We start from the raw sequence: 13,600 nt of genomic DNA, 5'->3' as shown, positions 1-13,600 counted from the left end.
CTGGCCATGTGGCAGGCAGTATGTCCCTTAAAGCGGCAGCATGGTTTTTGGTCCTCCTCCATGCATCAGAACATTCCCAGGATGCCCTGTGTCTCTGATGCAGGCTGCCTTCTGGTGCTGCCCCTGTCGTGCAGCACCACAGCACCCCCAGTGCAGGCCTGTGCCCTTCTGCCCAATCTAGCCCTGACCCTGAACACAATCATTTACCACCCTGCTGCCATTTCAGGCCTGACCTTGAAGACCCTTGTGCACACAAAGAACTTTACTCACATGAGTAACCGCATTGTGCCTAATGGAACTGCTCACACAAGTGCATTTACTCCCATGAGAAAGTGTCTTCACGGCCAGGTGCTTCCGCATCGGCCGTGACAAATGGCCAAGAATGAGCCGAAGGAACAACCTCAGCCACAACCCTCCCCCCGGCTGCCCTTGCACATGGAGCATTTCCTGCACCAGTTTGTAAAGTCCCATTCCCCCCCACCCCCTTCTTCCATGGCACCTTCCAGGACTGGGACCATGGACAATGGACAGGCTGGGGGGGCTGTATAGAAAAAGTCTATAGAAAGTAATCTATAATGTGTATTGATAAGGTATGATCTGGGTGGTATCTCCCTGCCCACTTTTCACATGTCTACTATATGGGATTTAAAAAAAAGCAAAAACTAGAAGTGATTCATAGATTCCAAGGCCCGAGGTGACCATTGTGATCCTCTAGTCTGACAAATAGGGTATAATAACCTGCCTACAATTGTCCTGGACTCACTGCTTGTGTGAGGCATTGCTCTGCCCAGTCAGTTGCCTAGTGTATTGTCTTAGGCCTGGTATAGACTTAAAATTTAGGTTGCCATAACTATGTTGGTCAAGGGTGTGAAAAATCCACCTCCCAAGCTGACATAGCTATCATAGAATACCAGGGATCTTAGGAGGTCAATTACTCCAACCCCCTGCTCAAAGCAGGACCAATCCCCAGACAGATTTTTGTCCCATGTCCCTAAATGCCCCCCTCAAGGATTGAACTCACAACCCTGGGTTTACTGAGCTAATGCTCAAGCCACTGAGCTATCCCTCTCCTATGCTGACCTATCCCACAGTGTAGCCACAGCTAGGTCAATGGAAGAATGCCTCCCTCAACCTATCTACCAAGTCCAGGTTCCTTCCCCACTCAGAATTCTAGGGTACAGATGTGGGGACCCACATGAAAACCCCCTAAGCTTATTTACCACCTTAGGTTAATAGTAAGCAGCCACCACCAAGCGTGTTTCAAATCTTAGGGGAGAGACACTTGGAACTCTGCCTTTTTCCAAAGATTTCCCAGGTCTCTAACCCCCGTTTTCCTGGGCAGATTTGAGACTAATTCCTTCCCCCTTGCCTCAAGTCCTTACACCCCTTTTCCTGGGTAGGCTTAAGAGTATACCCTCCCCAATTAGTCCTGGTGAACACAGATCCAAAACCCTTGGATTTTAAAACAATGAAAAATCAATCAGGTTTTTAAAAGAAGAATTTTAATTAAAGAAGGTGGTAAAAATTATTTCTGTAAACTTAGGATGGAAAATAACTTTACAGGGTAATTAGATTCAAAGAGCCCAGAGAAACCCCATCTAGCCCTAGATTCAAAGTTACAGCAAACAGAGATAAACCCTCTAGCAAAAGGAACATTTACAAGTTGAGAAAACAAAGATAAAACTAACAGCCTTGCCTGGCTGTTACTTACAAGTCTGAAATATGAGAGACTGGTTCAGAAAGATTTGGAGCGCATGGATTGATGTCTGGTTCCTTTTAGTCCCAAGAGCGAACAACCCTCAAAACAAAGAGCACACAAACAAAAGCCCCCCCTCCCCGCACAAGATTTGAAAGTATCTTGTCCCCTTATTGGTCCTTTGGGTCAGGTGTCAGCCAGATTACCTGAGCTTCTTAACCCTTTACAGGTAAAAGGATTTTGGTGTCTTTGGCCAGGAGGGATTTTATAGTATTGTATGCAGGAGGGTTGTTACCCTTCCCTTTATAGTTATGACATACCATCATTTGGGAAGGCAGCATTCCTACAATCAGGGACAAATTCTTCTTTTGGTTTAGGTTGCATCTACAAGACAGTGTTATGCCAGCATAGTGACCAAGCCACAGCTTTGCTGCTATAGTCCCTGCTTTTGGTGAATCTCTGGTGCGAGCCCAGCAAAGCAGTGGATTTTAGTGGAGTTCCAGGAATGACCACAGACACCATCAAAGAGCAAAGAAACGGGCAGCGTAGGAAATGTACTGGACCCATGCAAGGAGCGGTTTAAGTGTCTCAAGACTGAGTACTGGAAAACCAGGGAACAGAACTGCACCCTGAGCAATTCATTGACAACGTGCCCATTTTATGGTGAATTTGACTGGATGCTGGACTCAGCACTGAGCATGGAGTCCACGGAGGTGTGCAATGACCTGGCGACCTGCTGACCTCAGAATCCAGCATGGGAAATAACAGGAGCCAGCAGCAAGTGCCAAATGAGTGCAGTGAAGTGACACTCCTGCTGACACTGGTCCCAGAGGAGGCTTTGCCACAGGAGCAGCTGCAGCACATCCTGGGACCATACACAGAGGAGTTTTTTGATGCCCTCCAAGGGACAGCCGGCTGTGGAACTGGCAGCAGAAATGGATGAGGAAGAATCTGCCCCAGAGCCTGGTCAGTTTCTGGAATGGGAGTAATTTCCATTCTGTGAACCAATGCAAAAGTTATGACAAGCCCCGGATACCAGCATGTATCCACTGATGGCAGATTGCATGTCCTGGTGTCCCCTACCCGCCTTCCCCAACACTGAATCATAGAAATGTAGGGCTGAAGGGATCTCAAGAGGTCATCTAGTCCCGTCCCCTGCACTAGGGAAGGACTAAGTATTATCTAGACCTTCCCTGCCAGGTGTTTGTCTGACCTGCTCTTAAAAACCTCCAGTGATGGAGTTTCCACAACCTCTTTAGGTAATTTGTTCTGGTGCTTAACTACCCTGACAGTTAGGAAGTTTTTCTTAATATCTAACCTGAATTTCCCATGCTGCAATTTAAATATATTACTTCTTTTCCTGTCCCCATTGGTTAAGAAGAACAATTTATCATCTGCCTCTTTATAACAACCCTTTACGTACTTGAAGACTATTATCATGTCTCCCCTCAGTTTTCTCTTCTCCAGACTGAACAAACACAATGTTTTCAATTTTTCCTGATAGGTTGTGTTTTCTAGACCTTTAATCATTTTTGTTGCTCTTCTCTGGACTTTTTCTAATTTGTCTGCATCCTTCCCAAAGTGTGGTGCCCAGAACTGAACACACTACTCCACCCCTTGTTTCGCAACAGTATTACATTATTGACTCATATTTAGTTTGTGATCCACTATAACCCTCAGATTCTTTTCCTTCCTAGACAATCATTTCCCATTTTGTATCTATGCAATTGATTATGCCTTCCTAAACACAGTACTTTGCATTTGTCCTTATTGAATTTCATCCTATTTGTTTCAGACCATTTCTCTAGTTTGTCCAGATCATTTTGAATTCTAATCTTGTCCTCCAAAGCACTTGTAACTCCTCTCAGGTTGGTGTTGTCTGCAAACTTAACAAGTGCACTCTGTACACCATTTTCCAAATCATTACTGAAGATATTGAATAGAACCAGACCTCTGGCTTCACACACTGCGTGAAGAGCACAGCAAGCCACAGTGATGCAGACAGCATTGATGACACTGGCACCCAAATGGGTCTGTAGACGTCTTAAGCAGGATTTGAGTATCCCAAAAGCACATTCAACAACCGTTCTATGTATGCCGAGAGTGTAATTACACCTTTTGCCAGCGCCTCTGATATCAGGGTACAGTTTCTTAAGCCAAAGCAAAAGGGGCTTTATGTGGGGTTCCCCCAGAATAACGGTGAGGATAGTACTCTGTTTATAACAATGCTATTTGGTGAGAAGAGAGGAGCCTGCTTTAGCCACAAGGCACTGGAAGCTGCAAGTTCCCAGGCAGCGATTTATGACGCTTTGATTTGCTCCTGAAACATTTACAAGAACCTGAAGTTTTGGCCTTCTAGCCCAGTTTCTTTCCCCGGATTTTCCTGATGAGGGTAGCGGAGAGGTTGATCATGCTGGGCAGGGGAGAGACACTGGGATTGGGATTTGATCATGTGGCCTTGTGCCCTGAGCCCCAGATGGGCCTGCGGTGACCAGAACAGTGTGTGCAGGCACAGGGAGGAGGTGCTGAAATGTCCCCCCGACCCTGACTCCAGAGCAGGATGCTAGCCACCTCCTGCTCCAGGGCCCATGGAGAGGGCTGCACAGGAGTTGTGGGGGAGGCCTCCAGCCTGTGGTCCTGGATGGCGGCAGGACCCCGCCCAGGGCTGAGTTGCCACTGAAAGGAACTGGGAGTAAAAACCCCAGTGGAAGCTGTTCCAGGCTGAAGCATCTGTGCCCCCCGGTGAATCATGCAGGAGCGTCCAAGTAATCCTCCTCTCAGCGAGTGGGGCTCAGGGGATGGGGAGAAAAGTGGGGGTCTGGGATTTGCAAGGACTGGAATCCCCAGATGGGTGAAGGCAGGAAGGCTGCTCTCTCAGCAATGCCCCAGCAACCCCTTTCCACCCATGGGCCACACTGCCATTAGGCCAGTGCTTTGAGCAGCCCCCAGGTGAATGCTGCATCAGCACCCAGTGTGTGAAGACAACTGCAGCTCCAGTCCTTCTGCCCGAAGGTCCTCGGAGCCTGGTTCACACAGTTCACCCTATGGGAGCCTGTGTGGTATCCCCATGAGAAGGAGGGTTTCAGAGGGGGCAGAACTTTCCCTTTGTGCCCCTAGGGGGCACTCCACCTCCCACGGGTCACTACTGCTCACAGCCTGAGCCCAGCGCTGTATAACTAGTCTGAGCACTGGGTGGTGCATGAATTCCTAGAGACACAGACTGAGTTACTGATCCAGGGATCAGAAGCAAAGACCGAGGAATTATTTTGCTGGGGGTAGATAATAAACAATGATGAAGTATTCACCTGCACCAATGAGGTGATCTGGGCAATCACTAGTGAACAGCAAGCCATTGTCCTGCTGATTTGTACTAATGAAAAATGTTGGGCTTTGAATCCGTCCCGGGTTCACAATGGCTCCAGTGGCACCACGGAGCCAAGCCCATGCCCAGAAAGGGCTCCTGCCTGCTCTCTGGCACTGCATCCTGAGACCCCCTAGCTCCCCCCGCTCACCATTTGCTCCTCTTGGCCTGCCCACTGGCTGCCTCCTCAGCCCCACCCAGCTCCTCTCTGCCCCCTGGCCAGACCCCAGGGCACCTCTGACTCCAGGAGGCTCTGCTTCCCCCACCTGTGGTGCTCTGCCTGCCGCCTCAGACTGATGCAGAAGCTCGGGGGTGGAGGGGAAGGGAACAGTGCAGGGAGCTTGGCTGGGCCCTCCAGGCAAGTGGGTCCTGAGGTAGCCTGGCTGGAGCAGACCCTGGCCTGGCTGATCGCACCACTCCCGAGGGACTGGACCGATTCCCCACGCCGGGACCAGCTCTAGCTGCACGAGCGGCTCAGCCCAGCAGACACAGTTGCCTCCTAGCAGGGCCAGGGAGTGTGGCCTGGAGGCAGGGAATGGGGGAGTGGGTCTCAGGGTGAGGAGGGGGTCTGGACTGTGAGGGGGCAGGGAAGATCTGTGTGTTGGGACACTTGGGAGTGGGGGGTTCTGGGGGGGGTGCTGGGCAGTTGTGGTGGGGCTGTGGGCAGTGGGCTTTGGGCAGGGAGGCTGTTGTGCAGGGTGTTGTGCATTTGTGTGGAGGGGGCTGTGGGGGGGCTCTGGGCATAGTGGGTATAGGGAGGCTCTGGCCATAAGGAGTCAGGAGGATGTTGGGTGGGGGTGCTGTGTGGCACGGCATGGGCCCACCCCCCGAGGGGAAGGGACACGCTGGCAGCACAAGGCCGGGCAGGCCACTGTGTGTCTGACATCTGCTGGTTTCTAAATAGTGCCTTGCATTGGGCTGAGCGGAGCTGGCCACCCCGTCATGCCATGGCCCATTGCCCCTGGCTGGCCCCTCACTCTCACCTCCCCATACCATGGCCCATTGCTCCCATGGGGGCCCACAAAAGGTTAATCCGGCCTTGGGCTTTGTCTTCTTGTGGAGGGAAGATGGAGAGGCCAGGAGGGTGACTGGTGACACTGGCATGGAAACAGAGCATGCTGCTATCTGAAAGGCCATTTGTAATGACCATGGGGCTTGGTAGCTGGCAGCGAGGGTGACCAGATATCCCGATTTTAAAGGGACAGTCCTGATATTCAGGACTTTGTCTTATATAGTTGCCTATTACCCTCCACCCCATCCTGATTTTTCAGATCTGCTATCTGGTCACCCTACAGCCCAGCCTGTGAGGAAATCATGGGAGACCAGAGGCTGAAGACGAGTTTGGGGCAGGTTAGAAGAAGAGAGAGGCATATGGCACGGAGATGTCAGCCCCCAACACTTGAAGGACAGTGTGGGTGAAAAGGGGACAGATGAGTCCCACCAGGATGAGTCCTGTCCTGTGAGCAGTAAGTGGAAGGAAGGTGAGAGCAGGCGGCGGATTTCCCAGTGCCCACAGCAGTGCACCCGCCTGAAGCAGTGAGGTTCTGGGTGCTAGTGAGTGCGTTGTGTTGTGTATTGCAGACGGCTCTGAGCAGGATGTAGGGAGGACAGGCTCCCAGAAGCACATGAATCTGGGTGTGTCAGAGGGAAGCAGGGACTCTTCAGGAGGAAGTTCAAGCTGCTTGTTAGCTGGGTGGGAGAACTGAGCCATTGTGCATTCCTGACACAGCCAGCTGAGCCAAAGCACCGGCCCGCTGATCCAGAGCTGAAACACCGGCCCTGGTTCCTTTGCAATTACCTACTGCAACAATCTCACCCGTTATTTACATATTTATAGATTATTTACATAAAAAAGCATAATACTCCAAAACTGATCACACGCTCTGTAATTTAAATGAAAATTTGTTATTCAGACGTCTCCATCGTAATGTCACATGCCACAAAATAGAACGCGTACAGCAACAGCCGGAGACCTGATATTAATAATTAGAATACATTACCGCCTTGATGAGGCATTTACAGAAAACAGCGGCTCTGTCTCCAAACTGCAGAGATGTTCCCAACACCCCAATTAGAATATGTCACCGGCTTTTATTTATTCTGTAGATCGCCCAGCATCAATCGCAGCATTTGCTTCATTCCAACTCTTTATAACGCTCCAATATGTGCCATCCATCGCCTCCCTCCATGGCCCCGTTTATTCCCTATACACCAGTGGGTCCTAGTGTGTGAAACACAAAGGACAGTACTACCCTGGCCAACTCAAACCCCACAAAGGGAGAGGAAACCTGGCAAGAAGGGTTAAAACATGTCCTCCGACCGTTTAATGCTCACCCTACCTAGGGACACTATGGATGAGCAGGGGAGGTCACCCAATGCAGCAGGCGTGCCTGCTACTCCCAGGATTGCTTCGCAACTCAGAGCAGGAAAAATGCAGGAAAATAAAATGACCACCCAGAGGGGCCGGGATGCACATGCAGATCCCAACCCGGAGCCGTGCAGATGAGCTAGAGCGAGGCAGGTCTTGTCTAGTGGATGGACACAGCTATGGTGCAAAGGTGCTGCAAAGGGCTAACGAGACAATAGTTAATAGAGCTTGTCTCATGTACATCTCCCCTCCCATCACCTGCACCCCCTGTGTCTCCTCTTCCCTCGACCCTATCACCCAGTCCCAGCTCTCCCCTTCTCCCAGTCTCCACTCCTCTCCTGGCCCCACCCATTCAGGGTTGCAGAACATCGCTGTTTGTGGTACCCCCCACAGTCTGCCCCTGGAGACATCCTGATGTGTCTGTGACTCTCCTAAATGTGATTGAATAGGACAACCATGAGTCTCAGAGACGGGAAGGGGAATGAAGTGGACAGCAAAGGGAGAGCCTGTTTCCCTTTGCTCCTGCCTCCCTGCCACCTGGTCTCCTGCTCCACTTCCTGCTTGTGCTCCCCCACTCTTCCCCTGCCATGGGGCTCCTCACTCCCTAGGACCATCCTCTCCCACTAATGGCCGGCAACTCTGGTTTCACTGGTGGGACAAGTCCCTAGAGGAGTGCCCGTTTTCCCCTTTGCAGCATCAATCCACAGTTGAGACAGCTGGGCTGGCTCCTCTTCATTCTTTCCAGCTGCTTTTACTGGCAGGAAGCCATCTGGATGCTGGTGGAAGAAGGAGATCCAGCACCATGGTCCTGGTCCTGCAAAGTGCCTAGACCTCTTAGCACCCATTCAAGTTCTTGGCCATTGATGGGGCTGGATATCTTCCAGGAGGTGCTTAGCATCTGGCAGGACTGATCCCCATATGCCCATGCTCTTGGCAGACCATCAGCAGGTGCTGTTCAGGTCACCACAGAGCACAGCGTGGGGATCAATACTCTGATTTATACTCTGGCAGCTCATTTTGCCAGCAGAGATTCCAATCTAACCCCAGCTTCAACCACATTTGAGGATTTGACCCAGGAGCGAGCTGGAACAACAAGGGTTATTTTCTAAGTTCTATATAACTCTGCCCGAAAGAGCCGTTGATAAGAAAATAACCCAGATGAAAAGATGGCAGAGGGATTTGGACAAAGAAGTTGATCTGGATGAATGGATCTCAATATGGGAAAAGGGATATACAGCTTCAATTTGCGTAGCTCAAAGACATTTTTATAAATCACAGTGTAGATGGGATTTGAATCCAGTTAAGATGTGTAATATTTTTGCTACAAGGGAGATGCTTTGTTGGAAGGGTTTCAGGGACGGGGGGAAAATACTTGCACATGTGCTGTGTCCAGGAATTACGCCGTTTGGGGAGGAAATTATTGAAGAGATTTATCTTATGACAAAATGCTGACGGCTTGGAGATCCCCAGACCTGCTTAATGTTCCAATAAAGGATCTTGATTTTAAACAGAACAAATTACAATTTCTTTTTTTTTTTTATCGTTAGTGGCTGGGCCCTGTATTGCCCTTTATTAGAAAAACGTGACCTTCCCGCCTCCCTCTTCCTATGCGATTGTGGGTATAGTAAGTATGGATTGGCCTTGTACTGGAAAAGCTTTCACACAAGTTCGTCCACAGGAGAGGGGCCAAAAAGAGGACAGGCATTTAGAAATATGGGCACTCCAGCCAACAAGACGGGTTCTTCGAAGATGAACCCGATCCTGAATAAGGAGTGAAGTGTGATTTGTCACTGTACCTTAATGACAAGGTTTTAAAAAAAGAAAAAAGGAGCAGAAGGCCAACTTTTCATGTTAGCCGTGACTGTCCTACCGGGCACCTCCCAGCCTATACAGACTCTTCTGCCCTGGGCGGTGGGTCCTGGCCCCTAACCTTGCAATGGAAGCTGGGTTTCAGTTTGGTGCAAGGCAAATCATAGAATATCAGGGTTGGAAGGGACCTCAGGAGGTATCTAGTCCAACCCCCTGCTCAAAGCAGGACCAATCCTCAACTAAATCATCCCAGCCAGGGCTTTGTCAAGCCTGACCTTAAAAACCTCTAAGGAAGGAGATTCCACCACCTCCCTAGGTAACCCATTCCAGTGCTTCATCACTCTCTTAGTGAAAAAGTTTTTCCTAATATCCAACCTAAACCTCCCCCACTGCAACTTGAGACCATTACTCCTTGTTCTGTCATCTGCTACCTCTGAGAACAGTCTGGGTCCATCCTCTTTGGAACCCCCTTTCAGGTAGTTGAAAGCAGATATCAAATCCCCACCTCATTCTTCTCTTCTGCAGACTAAACAATCCCAGTTCCCTCAGCCTCTCCTCATAAATCATATGCTCCAGCCCCCTAATCATTTTTGTTGCCCTCCGCTGGACTCTCTCCAATTTGTCCACGTTCTTCTTGTAGTGTGGGGCCCAAAACTGGACACAATACTCCAGATGAGGCCTCACCAATGTCGAATAGAGGGGAATGATCACATCCCTCGATCTGCTGGCAATGCCCCTACTTATACAGCCCAAAATGCCGTTAGCCTTCTTGGCAGCAAGGGCACATGGTCAAGTCATATCCAGCTTCTCGTCCACTGTAACCCCTAGGTGCTTTTCTGCAGAACTGCTGCTTATTCGGTCCCTAGTCTGTAACAGTGAATGGGATTCTTCTGTCCTCAGTGCAGGACTCTGCACTTGTCCTTGTTGAACCTCATCAGGTTTCTTTTGGCCCAGTCCTCTAATTTGTCTAGGTAAATGAATAAATGCTGCCTGACACAGCGCTTCTGAACAACCCTACAATAACAAACCTGGCCGCGCAGCCAGCCACCCTAAAATAATGCTTAATGGAGAAGTCAAACATTTCATAAGGAAACAGATTTAAGGGTCACACATTCAAGGAGTAATTATGGAAAAGAGCAACTACTGCCATGATCTGTCAAGTTATGACAAATACCCCCACAGCACCCTGCTAACAAATAATTGGGAGGAGAAATCGCAGCGAGAAAGGCCGGCTGAATGAGAAGACAGTGATAATGTCACTGGAAATCATCCTTGTTGCTGCAGAGTGCATTACAACCAGGGCTTTTCCTTGTGCCATTAACGCTGGCTCTCGGGAGCTGCACATCGCTGATAATGGGTTGATAGAGCTGGTGAGACGCGGGATGGATTCGTGTCTCAACTCTCACCTCATTAATGCCGATGTTAGAAAAGCAATGTCATGGAGATTCTAATCCAGAAGGGATCACATCGCCGCACTAAGTGTCCAAGCCAAAATCACTGGTGGTGCCTCCAGGACGCGGCCAGGTCGGGCACTGTTTCCATTATAAGCAGAGTAGCTGCATGTAACCCTAACTCTCTTCCTAGATGCCACCTTACAGCCTGCAGAATGTACCTGGAAAGTGCTAACGCTAACCTGAAATCTTCTGTATGGGAGACCTCTTGGAATGGTGTCTGGTTCTAGCCAGTCTGCAGCACTTGGACTGACACAGCAGTCAAGTTTGGGTTTGATGACACACAGACAGTGCTGGGTTTGATCCATCCTCCTGAGAGTGGGTGGGGAAAGGGGCTTGGGGAGCCTCCTGGTATCACCCACCCCAGTAGGCTTGGTTGTTTGGTTCTAGATGTTCATTTGCCCCTTTCAGGGCAGTCTCAGGGGTGTCACAGAAGTCATAGGCACAAACGATAATCCGGCCTGGCTGAAAGACATTAGCAGGAAACAAGCCTTGGGGAGAATCCCTTTAGCCGCCAAGATGGATGCTGCCCCATCATCTCCCATGGCAGCGCCACCCTCTGGGGTGGTGGCCTGGATCACAGAGAGGGTCTCTGCCTGAGAAGACAGCCAGGCCCACTGCTGTGGGGAGGCACTGGGGCATCCTCTCCTTGGCTCACTCTCTCGCATCATCCTCACAGACTCCCTCCCACCAGGAGCAGGTGCTGCTCTGGGCAGTGTCCATAGCAGAGCAGGTGGCTCCATCTCAGCTGCCTGCCCCTTGCTTACCGGCTCCTCTCCCTTCTCTGAGCGCAGAGGTGGGGACAACGTCACAGACGTTTGTTCCCTGACCTCTCTGGGGGCTCCGAGGGGACAAGAGAGTCACACAGTGTAGACCTGAGGGTTCAGTGGGGTGGGGGGATAAAGAGCTGGGGGCTGAATGGCTGGAGGGCTGAATGAGGAACTGTTGCCTGATCTACTGATTGTATATTGATCATATTACTGATTTAAAAAGAACAGGAGTACCTGTGGCACCTTAGAGACTAATAAATTTGTTTGAGCATAAGCTTTTGTGGGCTACAGCCCACTTCATCAAATGCATGTAGTGGAAGTGGGTTGTAGCCCATGAAAGCTTATGCTAGAATACATTTGTTAGTTTCTAAGGTGCCACAAGGATTCCTCGTTCTTTTTGCTGATACAGACTAACACAGTTGCTACTCTCAACCCTGTTACTGATTTAGTTTCCCCGGTGAGCACTCTGAAACGTGGTAGGTTCTTGTCCTGAGATTAAGCCCAGGATTATCAGAATTCCTGTTCAAGGGGGAGCCTTGACGGGCACAGCAATGACAAAGCTCACACACAAGAAAAAGCCTTTTGTAATTGTAACGGTTTTAATAACCCAGTTTGCAAAGTCACCAACATTCCAGTCCAGCCAAGTAGCTTGAGATGGCACAGAATGAGCTGAGCATCCCTAGACCTACACAGCCCCTGCAGAACACCACGAAGCGTTAGTTCATCTTCCCCCTCACCAGCCTCAGTAGTCATCAGCCTGGCATCTCCTCAGACACACAGGCTGGGATACAGCTGTATAATGTGTTACACCCACACCACTAGGCCTAATGCATATTCTGGAGGGGTTTCGGCCCCTTTCCCTTCTTCGTAGTTCTTCCTCCTACTAACGCTGGGGTGCCCTTCTCCCATAGCTTATAAATCTTTTTACCTCACGTTCATTAGCATATACATCCAAGTTACCATGGCTCTCTTGTGGTCAGACAGCTGCTGACTTAAAATACCCCAAGCTGGTACTAAGTAGCATGTTGTGGTTACCTGTCAGCAGTTGTGTTGCCTTGTGCTGTCTTATGATCTAGGGTTACTCCCGGTTAGCTACTCCTGTTAAGGCTTTTTAGGCCTTGGGCCTTGATTGGTTTAGCTGAGCTACTGTCTCACAGGCCTTGAGGCTTGCAGACTCATTGCGTTACTGCCCAGGGCCATCCAGAGGATTCCGGGGGCCTGGGGTCTTCGGAGGCAGAGGACCCTTCCGTTCCGGGATCCGCTGCTGAAGTGCAGCCGGGTCTTCTGTGGTAATTTGGTGGTGGGGAGCCCCCGCCATGGGTCTTTGGGGCACTTCGGTGGCGGGTCCCTGAATGGAAGGGCCCCCCGCCGCTGAATTACTGCCGAAAACCCGGCTGTGGTTCTGCGGTAATTCGCCGGCGGGGGGTCCTTCCACCCCGGAGCGGAAGGATCCTCCGCTGGCAAAGACCGGGAGCTGAAGAAGCTCCAGGAACCACGAGAGTTTTCCGGGGCCCCTGGAGCAAGTGAAGGACCCCGATCCAGGGGTCCTGAAAAACTCTCGTGGGGCCTGGGGCAAAGGGCAAATTGACCCTCTTTCCCCCCCGGGTGACCCTGTTACTGCCTTAACTTATACCAATGCCTCACCTAGCAATTACCTATAGATATCTGCTACAGAATGAGCACTGAGGAATCGCAGTGTCAATGGCCAGGGACTGCAAAATCCAGCCACGCTTTCAATGAAACCCTGATGATGAAGACTTTGTCAGCCACAATCTTGCATTCAACTGCAGGACTCAATGAGCGAGGTCCCTGTCAGCCACCACCCTGCCCAGTTCATGAGCAGAGACACTAAGTGAGGCCTTTGGCACTGCCATGAAATGGCACACACTTTGCCTGCAACTTCCCATGGCTTTTCCCCCTCCCCTCCCAGCGACTCACTGCAGGGAGTAAGGGGCTGGGTCCAGGTAATAGAGCATCCTGTGCCCCAAGATGTCCAGGAACTTTCTGTCTGTCGGGTGGGGGTGTCTGTAAGAACTCACACATTTAACTCTTCCTCATAAGTAGTGCCCGACCAAATTCACAGTCCATTTCAGGATCATAGAATCTCAGGGTTAGAAGGGACCTCAGGAGGTCATCTAGTCCAAC

The sequence above is a fragment of the Chelonoidis abingdonii genome, chromosome 22 (assembly GCF_003597395.2).
Source record: "Chelonoidis abingdonii isolate Lonesome George chromosome 22, CheloAbing_2.0, whole genome shotgun sequence".
Classification (NCBI taxonomy): Eukaryota; Metazoa; Chordata; order Testudines; family Testudinidae; genus Chelonoidis; species Chelonoidis abingdonii.
This window is presented reverse-complemented; position numbering follows the sequence as displayed.